Source organism: Mus musculus, chromosome 11, assembly GCF_000001635.26.
Source record: "Mus musculus strain C57BL/6J chromosome 11, GRCm38.p6 C57BL/6J".
In the NCBI taxonomy this organism is placed as follows: Eukaryota; Metazoa; Chordata; class Mammalia; order Rodentia; family Muridae; genus Mus; species Mus musculus.
In genome coordinates this window covers 77,895,384-77,912,126 of record NC_000077.6, presented here as the reverse complement: position 1 = coordinate 77,912,126, position 16,743 = coordinate 77,895,384, and the positions used below count along the sequence as shown (strand labels likewise).

Genomic DNA, 16,743 nt, shown 5'->3' with positions numbered 1-16,743 from the left:
AAAAAAATGTCTATTCATTTTTGGAATAGGTAATATGTGCCCAGGGTACACAATTCAAGAAGCATAAAAGAGCACACAGCGCAGAGTTCCTCCCATCCTCAGAGGCAGCCGATGCCATCAATAGCTTGCTTCATGATATTTAAAAATAGCATTGTTTCTCTTTTCTGTTCATGTAGAAAATACAATAATTCCTGCGGAAGAAAATAAAAATCACATGTGCCACACTCCTCAGAGCTGAGGGCTCTGCACATTCCTGTGTTTAATCAGCCAGCCTTTTCTCTCTGCATAGATGGTTACAAGCTTGCATAACCCTGCTTTATTACTTGTTTACATTAAATATGACTCCTCCGAAACAAAGACCAGAGAGGGTGCGTTCGAACTGGATAGAGATGGGGTGCCTTGTGAGAGTGATGGGATTAAAGGGGGGCTCTGCTTCCTTTGTGTTACTTGAAATCCTTTTAGATGAAAATGCATTCGTACAATACTTCCTCTTGGTATTTTTCTGGAATCGATTCTAAATGATTGCTTCAGAAGGCTACTATTAAACGGATCCCTCATGATTGTGATCTTAAGATGTTTACAAGGGTTTTGTTTGTTTGTTTTATTTTATTTTAGATAGATTCTGACTACATAGTCCTGGCTGGCTGAACCAGAACTCACTGGGTAGAGTAGTCTGACCTCGAACTCACAGAGATCTGCCTGACTCTGCCTCCCGAGTGCTGAGTTGAAAGATGTGTGCCACCATACCTACCTTGTGGGCGTTTTGAACAATGGAACCATGCCCGCAGAACGGGTGGCAGAGGCAGGCAGATCTCTCTGAGTTCAAGGACAGTCAGGGCTACATAGTGAAATCCTGTCTTAAATAAATAAATGGATGTAAAGCATGCAGATGAGGGCTACATGTAGTGGCACACATCTGTGGTCTCAACACTCAGGAGCTCGAGACAGGAGGATCACAGGAAGTCTAAAGCCAACTTGGACTATACAGTGAGACCCTACTTTAAAATAAAAACATTATTTTAAAGGATGAAAAGAAAGAAGCATACACACACACACACAAAGTTTTTTGATCCACAGTATCACATTTCTTTCTATGTTGTTTTAATCTCTAGTTCAACCATCAGCAGCTGCTCCCAGCCCCAACATCCATCAGACTCATTCATCACAGGCCAAGGGTCAGGTCTGAGGTGGACCCATGGGAGGCTAAGTTTTTCCCCTGCCACTGGCAGGATGGTATATATTTATATATTTAATGATTTTACTATTTCTCTCTACCTTATGTGTATTAGTGTGGCTGTCTGTCTGTCTGTCTGTGTAAGAGTGTTGGATCTCCTGGAACTGGAGTCAGACAGTTGTGAGCTGCCATGTGGGCACTGGGACCTAGGACCTCTGAAAGATGAGCCAGTGCTCCTAACCACTGAGCCATCCTGCCAGCTCCATATATTTATTCCTTTATACCAAGGATCAGACCTAGTGACTTGTACTTGCTAGGCAAGTGCTCTATCGCTGAGCCACAACCACAGTGCTGTGGCAATTCTTTCTTTAGGTCATCGGTAGGTGCCTGGGGAGTCTTTGTGACCCCTATAGGAAGTTGATGAAACCTGGGGTGTAGAATGCCTCAGCAGGTGGGACAGGGGCCTCCAGGAGTCTGAGTTATAAGATCAAAGTGGTATGTAGCCAGGACAGAGCTAGATCTTTCTCCCAGGTGTCCTATATCAGTGAGTTCAGATCACAGTGCTAAAAGCAGGGCTCTGACAGCTCCTTTTAGAGTTACATCTGGGCAAGTTCCAGTGGCACAGAGGAGACCTTCTAAAGCCAACATCTCCAGCTCCTGCACCCTCTAAATGTCAAAGTCAGACTTCTCTTGGATTCCAAACACCCAATTCTGTGACCTGCCTACAACCTTAGCCCTTTAGCTTTCTGGCAAGTGGACCCCTGTCATTTGGAAATGTTTAGAGAAACAAGACAGACAGGAGAAAGACTTATTGGTTTAGTATGGAAAGCTGGCTTTCTGAAAATGCCCCTCTCCTCCCTCCGGGGCCCCTGCATCTCCCTAGTATCTGAGGTTTCCTCTTGATAGGGGATGGAGGGGGGAGAAAGCCCAAGATTGCATCTCATTGGTGAGATGAATAATACATTTGAAGCATCTCACAAACTGTGTTTGATCCGCCTAAAGCTTCAACCGTTAACGTATTTCTCTTTATCCCCAGCAAGGGAGGGCTAGGAACTGTCAACATTTTCCTTTCTGCTTAATTTGTGCCCTCTCCATAAAGAGAAAAAACAGGGATTTGGGGGAGAGAGGGAGGCTGGGAAGGAGGAGGATGATACAGTCCTGGAATAACGTGAGGCGGGCGCTTCAGCACCATGGCCTGCTCCCGGAGCCTGGGAACTTCTAGGGTTGGCAGGACAGAGAAAGGGCAGTGTTGTTCCAGGGAGGGGGCTGTGTTGTGCGTGCTGGGGCTCTTTGGGTGCCAGTTTGCAGAATGGTATGAGCTTCCAAAGCTGGTTCCTTTGAGGGCCCTGCCCAAGTGTTCCTGGAAGGGGAGGGGAGGTGGGAGGTTGAGGCTGGCTGGTTGCTAAGCACCCACGATGCTTCTTTTGATTCATAGCAAGCAGAGAAGCCATATCCAGGCTCAGGGGCCAGTGCTGTGTCTGTGTTTTAAGCTGCACACTTCAGCCACTCTCCGTGTTTCTCCAAGGGGGTGGCTTTAGCAGTAAGGATGCTCTCCATGGACACTGGTGGTAAGAGGGGGCCAGGGAAAGTTCACATTTTTAAAAAGTCTATTTTGTCCGGGCAGGGTGGCACACGCCTTTAGTCCCAGCACTTGGGAGGCAGAGGCAGGCAGATTTCTGAGTTCGAGGCCAGCCTGGTCTACAAAGTGAGTTCCAGGACAGCCAGGGCTATACAGAGAAACCCTGTCTCAAAAAACAAAACAACAAAAAGTTGAGCTGGTGAGATGGCTCAGCGGTTAAGAGCACCGACTGCTCTTTTAAAGGTCCTGAGTTCAAATCCCAGCAACCACATGGTGGCTCACAACCATCCATAACAAAATCTGATGCTTTCTTCTGGAGTGTCTGAAGACAGCTACAGTGTAATTACATATAATAAATAAATAAATATTTAAAAAAATTTTAAAGTATTTTGCTTTATTGATTTTACTTTATGTATGAGTGTTTTGCCTGAATGTATGTATGTGTATCATGGAGGCTAAACAAGTGTGTCAGATCCCCCAGAACTGGAGTTACAGTGGGCTGTGAGCTACCATGTACGTTCCAGGAACTGAACTCAAGTCCTGTGGAAGAGCAACAAGTGCTCTTAGCTGCTGAGCTGAGCCGTTGTCTTTCCAGCCCTGAGAGTTCACATTCTTATCTACATTGCTGCTGTTTTGCCAAGTCTGCAGTGTCCTGCCCCTTCTCTGTCCTGTATGACAGGGAACAAGACAGAGGAGGTTAGAAGCTCAGACAACGGAGGGCCAGCTGGGTCTTCTCTTTGACTGCCCATATGTCTCAGTTTTCTGTGTATAAAATAGAGATGCTCACAGTGACATTTTAAGATCTGTTGGCAATTCAGTATGTGTCCTTAGGTCTCGAGGGCAGTGCTCAGAACACAGGCTGAACCATGTGTATTGCCTCTTATTATTTTTGTTTGTTTGGTTGGTTTGGTTTTGCTTTTTATTTTTGAGACAGGATTTCTCTGTGTAACAGCCCTGGCTGTTCTGGACTCTGCTTTGTAGACCAGTCTAACCTTGAACTCACAGAGATCCACCTGCCTCTGCCTATCATCACTAGGACTAAAGGTATGCACCATTATGCCTGGCTGACTTTTCTTTTTGGAAGAGATGGGGCCTTGTTATATTGTCTAGGGTATTCCCCACAACTCCTGGGCCCAACTGACCCTCCTGCCTCAGCTTCCTAAAAAGGTGGGACTGTGTGCATGTGCCATCCTGTTGGCTGTAATTAGTTGTCATTGTTAGCCTTTCCACAATCATGTAGTCCTTCTCTTCACAACTGGCCTTAAAACTATCCCATTTCCTTCTCTGGGAAGCTTGCTCCCCTCTATCTCCATTCAACCCCCCCCACCCCAAGCCCTTCCCAAGAGCCCTTCCCAAGCCTCTTATTCTCCTGTCCACCTTGGCTGGGACCTATAGTCACACTTCTCCAAGCACCTCCATTCCTAGAGGCTGCCTGGTGATGCCCCAGAAGTCTGCTGACAGGTTATCAGATTTGGCCAGATCTTTTGGGTTTTGGGGGTAGTGTCTCTTGTAGCCCAAAGTGTCTTCAAACACAGTAAGTAGCTGAGGATGTCCTTGAATTCTCCATCTTCCCCCACCTCAGATTGCTGGGATTACAAACCAGACTAGTCAGGTCATTTTTCTGGTTTCTAACAGTTCCTCTCATCTGCATGAGCCTGGCTTGACTTTGATGGCTTTTCTGTCTCCTACAGTGGCCTGTACAGGACATGCGTATCCTCTAGGGAACTGGTGGTATATTGTCGTGGAGACAGCTTTTCTCAGAGGGACACAGAGCAGGTTGTCCCCACTGGGGTAGGTACATTGAATAGAAGAACAAGTGATTTTCCTAACAGTAAGTAATGTGTCTCCATCTTGAACTATTAATTCCTCTGTCTCACAGGCTCCCATACCTACCTTTCCACCCCAACCTCCCACCCCAACCCCTAACCCACCCAACCTCCCACCCCAACCCCTAACCCCCCCAACCTCCCACCCCAACTCCCAACCCTTCTAACCCCTCCATCCCGGCTCTTACTAGGAAAGCTACCTATCAAGTCTTCCCTCAGTCTGTCCAGTCGCAGCTGAGAGAACAGAGACTTAGGCATGGCAGTGAAAAAGCATCCCAGAATCCTCTGGTGCGGAGGAGGAGGCAGGAATCCCCTGAAGCAAACAGAGCGTGTGTATTTTGGAGAGAGGTCAGGGGGTGTCTGGAGGATGCAGGACCTCCCTGTAGGACAAATCAGGCCCAGTGGTTCTGGCAGCCTGGCATGTGTGTCTGCCCCGTGCTCCTGGGCCCTTCTGTTCAGGCCTGGCATCCCATGGAGGCTACATTCTGCTTAGGAGTTCGGAGCACAGACGGGGAGGCGGGCCTTGCAGAGAATCGATTTGCGGGACCAGCGGGGGCTTTCTCTTCCTCCTTACTTCCCAGATCTTTGATCTCTTGTCCTCCCTCCATAGTTCTGTTTCCCTGCTTTCTCCTTCTTCCGTGGCTGAATCACAGCAGGCTCTGTTGGGGGAGGGGGAAAGGGGTGTCAGTTCTTTGTCCTCTTGTGTCCTGTGACTGGGTGGGTCCTAGCCTCCAACTCAAGTCATGAGGCGCAGGGTTCTGGCTATGGTGGGAGTGGGGTCTCTCTCTCTCTCTCTCTCTCTCTCTCTCTCTCTCTCTCTCTCTCACACACACACACACACACACACACACACACACACACAAAGAATTCAGAGCATCAGCGAGACCATGCGGAAGACTGAGGTAGGGAGAATCAGGGGCGACGGAAAAAAAAGAGAATTCAGCAAATTAAAATTTTTACAACCATCCGGCAAGTCTGCAAAAATGTAGTTCCCTGCGGTCTTTCATTTATCTCATTATCTGACTCCTAATGTGCCGCTTCCCCCTTTCTTTTCTCGCCACACTTTGGTGCAAAATCTTATTAGCTTTTCTTTTTTTTTTTTTTTTTTTTTCTGGCAGGGGCTTCATATAGTCTTTTTCATTACATTTCCTAATAAAAGCAATCACTAGGATGGCACGGCTGGAGGATTAAAAAGCCACCTCAGCAGCCTCCTGGCTAGCAGAGCCTCAGCTCGGCTCAGGGCTCACTGTAGCCTTGTCAAGTCGCCAGGGGAAACAGGCCAGACCCGGAGGGATGGATCAGAGACACCCGGGTTAGACTGCGGAACATTCCAGGGCTGGGAGAGGAGCTACAACGGGCCGCCGAGTCACGATGTTAGAGAAGGGGGAAAAGCAGGAATGTTAGACACCAGTTCGTCAATCCAGCTAAGACCATCCACTTCCTCCCAAAATAAAAAGACTTTGAGCTTTGTCTTTGGACTCTGGCCCAAGCTGTCATGGATTCTTTTGAGTTACACTGTTGATGGCAACTATCAGCTTTTGAAGAAGGTAGAATGGATTTATTTGTCCAGGACTTTGTTAAAATTCTCAATAAACATTTAAGAGAAAATGTAGCATTTACTTATTTTTTTTGTTTTTTATTTTTGTTTTTTGAGACAGGGTTTCTCTGTGTAGCCCTGGCTGTCCTGGAACTCACTCTGTAGACCAGGCTGGCCTTGAACTCAGAAATCTGCCTGCCTCTGCCTCCTGAGTGCTGGGATTAAAGGCGTGCGCCACCACCGCCTGGCGCATTTACTTATTTTAAAGGTCACACTGTTATGTCACCTTTGCCCCGTGCCCACCTCCACGATTTTTTTTTTTTTTTTTTGGTCTTCCCGAAGGGAAATGCCATACCACCCGTTCCCTGCCCAGCCCCACGAACTTCATTTTTTCTTTTTACCTCAATGGAGCCTGCAGTCTAGATGGCCCTTGGAAATGGACTGTCCCTCATTCTGGGTCCTCATTGAGCACTCGGCACAATGTCCCCAGTGCTCACCGGGTTGTAAGAAAGGATAGAAAGTCACCCTACTTGCTTTGCTTCTGCTTTTAAAAAAGACTTATTTTTATTCATTCTAACCGTGTGCATGTGTGTGTTTGCATGTTTGCAAGTGTGTGCATGAGCCCACAGAGCCAGAGGTTCAGATACTCTGGGCTGTGGTACAGACAGCTGTGAGCTGCCTGATATAGGTGCAGGTCCTTTGGAAGAGCAGCCCGTGCTCTTCACTACTGAGCCATCTCCAGCCCCAGAAAGTGACCCCCTTGAAGGCTGAATGGTATTCCTTTGTAAGAATTGCCAACTTTTGTTTATGCTACCTTTTAAAAAAAAATTCCAGCCTAGCCAGATGGTGGTAGTGAAAGCAGGCAATGGTGACACACACCTTTAATCCCAGCGCTCAGGAAAGCAGAGGCAGGAGGATGCCTGTGAGTTCAAGGACAGCCAGGGCTAAACAGAGAAGCCCTTTCTCAAAAACCAAAAACCAAAAGACAAGAAAAAAAAAAACCCAGACTTAAAAATCTTTTCCATCAAAGGAAGTTGAAGAGGGGATCCTCCCAAAACCCTCTCACTAAGGTTGGCTTCTTCCTGCTCTTCCTGCTGCCCTGCCTCTGTGATGCTAATGACTAAACCGCTGCCCCATCTTTGACTGACTGAGCTCACTAAAGACTGACTGGGTTTGTTGCTTGGCTCAGATATTTGGTTTGGGGGAAGGGCTAAAAATGATAGAAAACTGGGTCTGACAAAGCAAGCAAAATAAGGAGAAAAAGTAAAATAAACCAAACTGCCTATAATAGACATTTTGTTGCCTGGGTTATAAACTGGCTCTAAAACTTTGTCCCATGTCACCCTGCAAGGTGATGTCACCTGCACTGAGGGCTGCCGGGCTTAGCCACACACACAACTTCTGGGGCCGGAAAAGGTTGGCTTAGAAGAGAATGACCATCATTTTGAAACATTTGGCTGGGTGTGATTAAAAATAAGGGTACATACAGCCTTTATTAAAAATAAAGGGTGTGATTGATGCATGCCTTTAATCCCAGCACTCAGGAGGCAGAGGCAGGTGGATCTCTGAGTTTGAGGCCAGCCTGGTCTACAGATTGAGTTCTGGGACAGCCAGGGCTACACAGAAAAACCCTGACTTGGAAAGTCAAAACAAATAAGCTGACAAATGCCAAATATAAGCGACTTTTAATGTCTTGTTTAGGGATCACTTGGGCCAGGCCTCATTGTTTGGCGTGTTCCCCTGTGCTTGGCTGGGACTGCATGAGCCGGTCACAGCCAGCAGTTTGCCAGGAGGACCTATGAGGAAGATGTGTCTCGCCAAGAGTGGGTCACCCCTAATCTCAGCTACCAGTTCAGCTAGTGGGGATTCTACCTTTAGTCTGTGAGAGCCTCTTACCCTTCACTTCTTTCCATTCTCCTCCGGGGCCTTTTTGGATCTAAATCTCTGCCAGCCCTTTCTCTGTCCCAGACGCTAGAGGCTGTCAGGAGCTTCTCAGACAGGAAGAGCCTGCAGGTCAGGCAGACAGCCTGACTGAGGGTTTCGCCTTCCCCTAGCCTGGGAGATAGACTCTGAAAGACAGGGTTGCTCTGATGAGAGATGCATTTTCTCTCCACCCAAGTGGAAGGCATTTTCCACACACTGTCACAGTTTGGCCTTCTGCTTATAACTGACAGACACCCTTCCCAGTCCCTTTACACATTTCCAGATTCTGCCTTTTCTCATCTGGAGAGGCTGCCCCTCCCTTGGGTGTTTTTTTGTTTCCTTGGCTCCTTATCAATCAACCAGAGGCAAACCCCGGGTGAGCAACTGCAGTAACCAGCAGCTGCCAGGGCAGTAGGAACTTCAATTCTGGCCCTGACGTTTATAAATGTGGCACAGAATACCAGGAGGGACTGGAATAAATCAAATCGCTTCCTCAAGGGTCCCCAGGGTTGCTTTAGACTTTCTTCCCACCAGGGGTTGGCGTCTTCTCTGTCTTTGCAGGAGTGGGAGCGTGGAGCATGGCACTGTGCAACACAAAATGAACCACAGTTTTCGCCCTTGCTTCACAGAAGACCCCACTGGTACATGGAGAGAGGCTGGGAAGAGGTCCTGTGTGGGAGGATGCTCGCTCTGCCGAGACATAGGCTCTTCGTTTTCATATCCGAAAATTAGGTTTTTAATTTTTTTGTTTTGTTTTTGAGACAGAGTCTCCATTGTGTAGTCCTGGCTGGCCTGAAACTCAATAAGTAGACCAACCAGGCTGGACTTCAAGTCTTTTAGAGGTCTACCAGCCTCTATGTACATGCATGCATGCCTGCTTAGCTGGGCATGTTGGCATACATAATGCTATCACCTGGGAGTCTTGAGACAGGAGAATCAACTGCAAGTGAGGCCAGTCCAGGCAACATGACAAAACCTTATCCAAAATGAAAAACAGGCATGTGCTTAGGGGGCTGGGGGCTGGGGGCTGCTTCTAGTAAAGGACTTCAGTGGAACATTTACTGTTTTTCTAGAGGGCCTGAGTTCAGTTCCATGAGTTCATCCATGTTGGTAGCTTACAACCACCCAGAATCACAGCTCCAAGGGATCTCTTACCTACTTCTGCCCTCTGAGGGTAGCCACACACATAGCAAACACACACAGACATATACATGCACACACACAAATAAAAATAAATAAGGAAGGCAGGAAGAAGGAAGGAAGGGCCTGTCTATTGATTTTACAGGGCTGTTGCTGAAGATGCAGCTGGGAAGCCTAACAGGTGAGCGCTCTGTAACCTGCACAAGCACATGGGAAAGCCATGATGAGGGCCAGACCTCTGGGATGTCCAGAAGCAGCTTTAGAAAGGTTTGTTTTAAAGAAAGAGAGAGAGAGAGAGAGAGAGAGAGAGAGAGAGAGAGAGAGAGAGAGAGAGAGAGAGCAAGAGAGAGAGAGAGAGAAGAAAAGAAAGAAAGAAAGAAAGAAAGAAAGAGAAAGAAGGAAAGAAAGAGAGAGAGAAAGAAAGAAAGAAAGAAAGAGAAAAGAAAAGAAAAGAAAAGAAAAGAAAAGAAAAGAAAAGAAAAGAAATGTTTTATTTTGATTTGGGTGTGTGGGTGTGTATGGTGCAAGGAACAGGGGTACTTGATGCCGAGTGTATGTGTGTGTATGCTCACATGAAGGTTGGAGAACAAATTTGAAGAACTGGTTCTCTGTTTTCATCTTATAGGTTCAGGGGCTCCAACTTGGGCCTTCAGGTTGGGCAGCAAGCACCTTTGCCCACTGAGTCATCTCCCTGGCCCCAGACGATGCTTTCTGAGGCAGTTCCCTGCAGACCTTTCCTAGCCCATTCCAGGAACCTCCACTTTCTTCTTTCCTTGGAGAATTCTGGGCAAGATGCCCTGAGAGTCAGTTCCAAACACAACTGGAATCCTCCCAATGTCTTTTCTAAACCTTTCTTTCTCCTGCCCCCAGAAACAGCAGGCAAATAAAGGTGGACAAATGTGCGGAGGGAGAGACTGCCAGGGAGTGGGGGCAGGGTATAGGGGGAGGAGCGGGGGAGGGGGGGAGTCGGGAGAGGGTTTGCCAACCACTACGAGGCAGGAAGCTGGTAGCAGCTGGTTACAACTCACCATGCCACTGAGAACCCAGCAGGCTCCTCTTAAGGTTCTGTAGAGATCCCTGCTAGTGAGATGAGGCCGGCATGGGGCCCACAACCTCCTTTTCTTTATATTGTCAAAATTTCCAGACACTGCACGCGACCTTTCACCTGTTCTCTAGCTTTTCTGCGGATTTGGATTCTATCTAAGCCTAGGGCGGGCTGTGGCTGAGGGTGAGGATGTAGGCAGGATGCTAATGATGCCCAGAGCCTATCCTTGGGTCCCATCAGGACCGCAGTGATCTGTACAGCATTTCCTTCTAAGCCTTTCCTACACATAACAAGATTCCACCCAGCTTCACTCCCCAGAGGCAGCTACTGGCGCTAGCTTCTTGTTACAGGAACCAAGAAAAACCTGATTTTCTTTAAACATTTGCTCAACACTTTATTTAGAGAGGTTAGGTACTACACAGGGAGGTGTGTGGGGGTGGGGGCAGGACAATGAACGCTAGACTGTGATTCTCAGGTGTTCTGCACCATTTGGGATGGTGGGCCATTATACATCCTATTCTTTAAAACATACACAGGAAGCAAGACCCTGTCTTAGCTAAAGACAATTAACCTTGAGGTCACAGCCTCTACCTGCCCCTTATCAGCATGGGCTTCTTTTAAACAAGTACAGTGATTTCCAGAAGGTAATCTCCTTGGCAAATTTCTCCTGCACTTACTTCCATTCATGATGGTGCTTTAGGGGTCCCATGCATACTGGTCCTCCAGCCAAAGCCTGCCTGGCTTACACAGGGCCAGCTCTCCTGGTGGCTGGTAGGATGAGATTTCCACTTTTGCTGTCCAGTGAGGGAGGCAGCCATCTTTGCTCATAATTGCCATGGTCCATTTTTAACCATTGCTATCTGGGAAGGAAGGCGATTGGAGCACATGGTTAGACCAATATAAGTGAAGGCCATCCTGGAGGGTTTATGCATCCTAGGCTCAGTGGTTGGCTCAGAACCAAGTCTGGAAGCCTGGCAGTGGTGAGCCAGGTTATTTAGGCCAACCGTGCTAGTAAGCAATGCTACTGGCTATTGGGAAATACTCGATATTGAGGACATTTTTAAAGCTGTAGCAAAGCATTAACAGAGAAATCAGATGGTAGAAACTCTGTTTACTTAAAAAGCCTGTGTGTCAAGCCAGGCCATAGTGGCCCACGCCTTTGATTCCAGCACATGGGTGGCAGAGGTCAGTGACTCTCTAAGTTCAAGGCTAGCCTGGTCTATAGAGTGAGTTCCAGGACAGCCAGGGCTACACAGAGAAGCCCTGTCTCAAACAACAACAACAACAACCACAACAAGAAGCTTGTGTTAATCCTAGCAAATGTGAATTTTTTTCTGATGCCTTGGTACAGGGAGGGGGTCTAAAAACCCAAGTACACTACCTACGTGCCATGGAGAGTAAGATAGAAGGTTCTAGACCACAAGCCTGTAATCCCAGATACTCTAGAGTCTGAGGCAGGACGGTCAGAAGTTCAAGGCCTTTAGAGTGAGTGTGAGGCTACCCTGGACACTCTGTCTCAAAATAAAAGCTAAAGGGATCAGAGGACACAGTTCAGTGGTGGCAATGTTTGCCTAGCAAGCATAGGGCCCTAGGCACAAACTCCAATACCAAAAAGCAAAGATTCCTCCCTAAATATGATAAAGGCCTGAAAACATACTGTATCAGTAGAGGGGTAAATGGCCATTGGTAGTGAACTTCCTACCTTGCAGCAACGGTGATGTCAGGCTGTGAAGACTGGGAATGGCCAGGAAGAGCAGCAGGTGCCAGAGCAGAGGGAGGTATTGACAGAATCTCAACCCCAGACACAGCCTCTCCTCCACAGAGGGTGATGGGACATTGCTTAGACATCTGACTTGCCTTTAATGTCCTCGGAGCTTCATGGAAAGGTCTGGAGTGGGATACATTGGGCCACAGTTGTGTAAGGACATCTGCCAATGAACACTCAGCCATATTTAGAGCCCCACCCTCACCCCAGGCAACGATGCAAACATATGCACACATTTGTGGGACTGGGACAGACAGACCTGGGAGGAAGGAGTAAGAAGATTCAGTGTACAGGGATGGAAAGGTAGCTTAGTGATTAGGACCACTTGCTTCTCTTGCAGGGGGCCCAGGGTCAGTTCCCAGCACCCTTATGGCAGCTCGTAACCATTTGTAACTCCAATTCCAGGGGGTCCAACACCTTCTTCTGGCCTTCAAGTTCACCAGGTACAAGGAAATGCACTTGACAAGCATGTATACATGTAGGCAAAACATCCTTACAGATAGATAAAACACCTCTACAGATAAAACAAACCTTAAAAAGAGACTTTGTGTTCTTTGGGGACGTTTTCTCGTAAATAAAAACCCTGCCTTGTTTTTAGTGCATTTCCTTGTCCTAGTGAACTCTGTGAGCGTTTGTTCATGCTAGTCAAAGATTCTTCCACTCGGCTATATCCCCAGTCCTTGTTTCTGGAGACAATGTCTTTATTTTCCAATACAGGGTATCTTTGTGTAACCCTGGATATCCTAGAACTAGTTCTGTAGACCAGGCTGGCTTCGAATTCACAGAGACCTGCCTGCCTGAGAACCCAAAGACAATCTTTCTGCCTCCCATTACAGATATGCATCTTCATGGTTAATAAACGTATTTTACATGCCCCCCACACACACACATTTAAAATCAGGGTCTTATCTGGAAGTGGTGGCATATGCCTTTAATCCCAGCACTGGGGAAACAGAAGCAAGGCAGATCTCTGAGTTTGAAGCCAGCCTGGTGTACAGAGTGAGTTCTAGAACAGCCTGGGCTACACAGAGAAAACTTGTCTCAAAAAACCAAACCAAACCAAAACAACAAAAATGGGGTCTTATGCAGCCAAGGCTAGCTTCAAACTTGCTGTGTAACTGAGGATGGCTTTAAACTCCCGATCCTTCTGCCTTAGCTTCTCAAGTGCTTGGATTGCAGGTGTGAGCCACTGTGCAGGCTTGAGAGCATCTTTTTACAGTTGTACCCCAACTCTGTCAGACAAAAAGATGTTTTAACATTTTTATAGCACTGTCAGTCCCTTCTCAGGACTCCTTATTTATCTCTCTTCCTTGGGACCGGCCTTGTGATTGCACCGTTGTATGCTGGGGTGCAGCGTTGACTCTGACAGCTGCTATTTAATAAATGCAAAACTCAGAGAAATGCCAGGAAACAAAGAACCAGGGCCTTTGAGTGTCTCACCTGTACACCTGCAAGAGGGAGACTGTCCTGAGGAGTTCAGAGGGGCATCTCTCCCTTGCTGAACACCCAGCACCAGAGTAGCCAGAGAGGCCTAGGAATCCAGGACATCTGTTATAACCAGAGAACCCTGTCACCCATCACAAGCATGTATGCATGCTGTCTCTGTGCCAAATGCCTCCTTCATACCCATGTATACTCTGCAGCCATCACGACAGAGTACCAATGCCTTATGATTGATGTGGACACCAAGATAAAGGTAATGAGAACACCATGGTGTTATATAGGAACGCATACACACACACACACACACACACACACACACACACACACACACACACACGCACAACCGTACATACTGTATAAGCATGTTTGTATACTCACAGAACACCTCTAAAAAGATACAAAAGACAACAGTGATAGTGTCACATCTGATAGAGAATTGAGCTCTGGGGATGGGTGGAAAAGAGATTCCACAGCGTTCTTTTTTGGACATTTTACTGTTGTTCCCTGTGTATGTATTACCTACAAAATATGACAATAGAAAGAAGACTCCCTCCTTTTAAGAAGTGTAGGAGGAAGGCAGACATGCAAACAATTACAGCACAATACGCGTATTGTTATAGTGGAGTCTCTGCAGGATGAAGAGACTGTATAGGAAAAGCTGCATCTGCTTGGGGGTGTCTGGGGGTGCCTGGGAGTTGGGAAATCAGGTGATCGGTGGAGCCTCTCTCCACTCAGCGTTACTAAGGTGCCAAGAACTCAGTGGGAAAGGGTCAGTAGTGGAGCTGTGGGCGCCAGCAGAGGTCAGAACGGAAGCTATCTTGCGTGCCAAGCTAAGGAGTTCAGATTTTTATCCTAATAGGAAAGGGCAGCTATGAAGAAAATTTTAACGAGGAGTAACCTGTCCACATTTGCCATTTAAAGGATGTCTTTAAATGGTGGGTAGATGACCTGACCTACGGGGATCAGGAATGAAGTTGGAAATCAACCTGAGACAGACCAGTGGGTCAGCGATGTGTATGCAAAGCCTGGTCTTTGCGTTCCCACAACCAGCATCCTCTTAAGCATTCAGGAACCCTGGCAGCCAGCAGCCCGCACCAGGCAGCAGGCAGGATCTGCCTTCAGGGTAGGGCTCATCCCCTGTTTGCCTACCTCCTTGCCCTAGGCTTCAGCTCCTTGGCCAAGTGAGGCAGGGAAGAAAACAGAGCAGAAGGCTCTCCCTCTGCACTCCTAGGTCTCTCTTATTTATTCCGCTTTCTCTCTCCACTCGGGTCCTCTCATTATTTCTGAGCTGTACAGCTTGCTGCTTCCCCGGCTCGCTTCTTCCACCCCTGTCTGCAAAGTGTCAATCAAGCCATCGGATGAGCAGCTCAGCCCTCACATCTTCGGCGCCTCTGCCCCAGGACATGAGCCACGGCTGCTGACACATACAAGCAGCAAGGTGTAGGGCTGTTGGCTTGCCCTTTAATATTCCTCCGATCCGGAATGGGTGTTAAAATGGAATTTGAGGGGATCGCTTCTCTCTGCCTGCCCCTGTCAGGACATCCACAAGGACAGGCAATCCTGATAGAAGGGGAAGCCTTTAGAAGCAGATTTGCTTTTCATTTCAAGGTTGGGCCGTGGCCAGTGTCGGCTTTCGGAGGAGCCGCCTTTTGAAATTCTTAACAAGAAGCAGAATGCTTGAGTTCAGGAATCCAGGGCAAGCTTGTGAAGTAGGGACGGGGAAATGGGATTGTCATTTTATCTCTGAAGGGATATTATATTAAACGGGGGGTGGGGGGAATACAGAGAGGCTTGGCAGCTTCCCCGCAGCGGCCATGGAGGACTGAACAATATCAGGCAGCAGGAAGGACTGAGATTAAAACAAAGAAAGAACTTCCCAGGTCCTGGATCCAGTAGCCAGGGAGAAGTGAAGCATTTGTTTCCCCTGGGGATTTCTCCTCCTTTTATAAATTGTGAATGGAGGCACCGTTTTCATAGAATACGGGAACTAATGAGAAGTAAGCTCAATGACCTCACCACCAATTTCTTCCTAGATCTTTGATCAGCATGCACAGAAGTCACGGTTGTAAGCAGTGTGTCATTTGTGTTCTGTGTCTCTGTATCAATTTCCTATCTGCGTTTCTACAAAGCAGGGAACTCATGCCTGCCATTTGGAATCAACATGTCAGCTATTTGCTTAGCTATTCCCCGATGTTGGATCGTTTCCATTATTTTTTAATATTATAAGAGCTCAGATATGCATGTCTTCATATAAAAGCCTTCTCCTCCCCCGAGGGAATAGTTCACCAAGTAGAATTTCTAGGTCAGAATATTTGAACTATTTTATCCTACTGTCCATGGCCCCAGAACGCTCCACGGGACCCTGTATGAATTGCAACTCGGACAACATAATAAGGTTGTATCATTTTTATTTTTGTTTATTTAATAGACACATAATAGTACCTTCGAGTTATTTAATTCCCTTCTCTTCGCCTGCTGGTGAGACTGGGCACACTTCCATGCAAGGATTTATTGCCTGCTTTTCCTTGCGTGCAAGCTGTTCATCTCCGCTGACATCTTATCACAAGAAATCCAGGGGCCGATCTTATATATTTCTATCAAGCCCTTACACACTCAGGGTACCATATTTTTCTTGGTTATATCTGCTATTATTTTACTGTAAGGGATCTGTCCAGCGATGAGGCAGATGTTATCCTGTCCTCTGTGGGGTTGGGGAGGAGGGAGGGGACAGAATGCAGTGACCTTTAGACTCTATTTTTTTTTTCCTCCCTCAGAAGGAAGGAAAAAAAATCCAGTCAAATGGCAGTCCTTCTTTGCGTTCCTATTTTACTAGGAAAGGAAAGACCAGGCAGAAGACAACTAGTTGCTAAGGCTAGTCTGGGGATTGTCTGTGGACGTGTTGCTGGGGATTCAGTCAGCCACTGTGCCCCCCCCCCCCATCATTGTTTTCTCTCTTCCACTGTATGGCCACCAGATACACAGCAAAATGTTAAAATCAGAATCACGACTATAAGTTCTCTCATTGTCACTATAGCATTGTAGTGAGAGGGAAGTGTCCCCGGGCTGGGCTTGTGACTCAGGTAACAGAGTTTCAGCCTAACATTCATTGGTAAAGCCCTGGGTTTGGTCCTCAGCACCATATTAAACCAACATGATGGTACGGGTCTATTTTCCCAGGAGGTAGGGGCAGAAAAATCAGAAGTTCAAGGTCACCTGTGGAGGCAAAGCAGGTTGGAGGCCAGTTAAGCGATACATGAGACCCTGTATCCAAAAAAAACGAAAGAAAATACTAACAAGAAGTAAGTTTTGGA

The 16,743-nt window shown here is 47.2% G+C and overlaps 1 long non-coding RNA gene across 2 annotated transcripts, besides 1 other annotated feature; it reads right to left on the bottom strand.

The window, feature by feature from the left end:
• Window positions 4,399-6,117: an enhancer, noted in NCBI's record as "VISTA enhancer mm981". NCBI's record gives its function as "enhancer in: hindbrain (rhombencephalon)[14/14] | forebrain[7/14]" and the evidence as "EXISTENCE:transgenic organism evidence [ECO:0001131][PMID:17130149]".
• On the bottom strand, window positions 4,889-15,157 carry Gm29979. 2 transcript variants are annotated; one of them, XR_388868.4, is made up of 4 exons: window positions 14,582-15,157; window positions 11,927-12,112; window positions 10,902-11,084; window positions 4,889-5,238 (listed from the first exon to the last, which is right to left on the bottom strand). It is a non-coding gene; the product is annotated as a predicted gene, 29979 (long non-coding RNA). The 2 variants fall into 2 exon arrangements; XR_388869.4 differs by having other exon boundaries at window positions 10,902-11,080.
• Window positions 15,158-16,743: the final 1,586 nt, after the last annotated feature.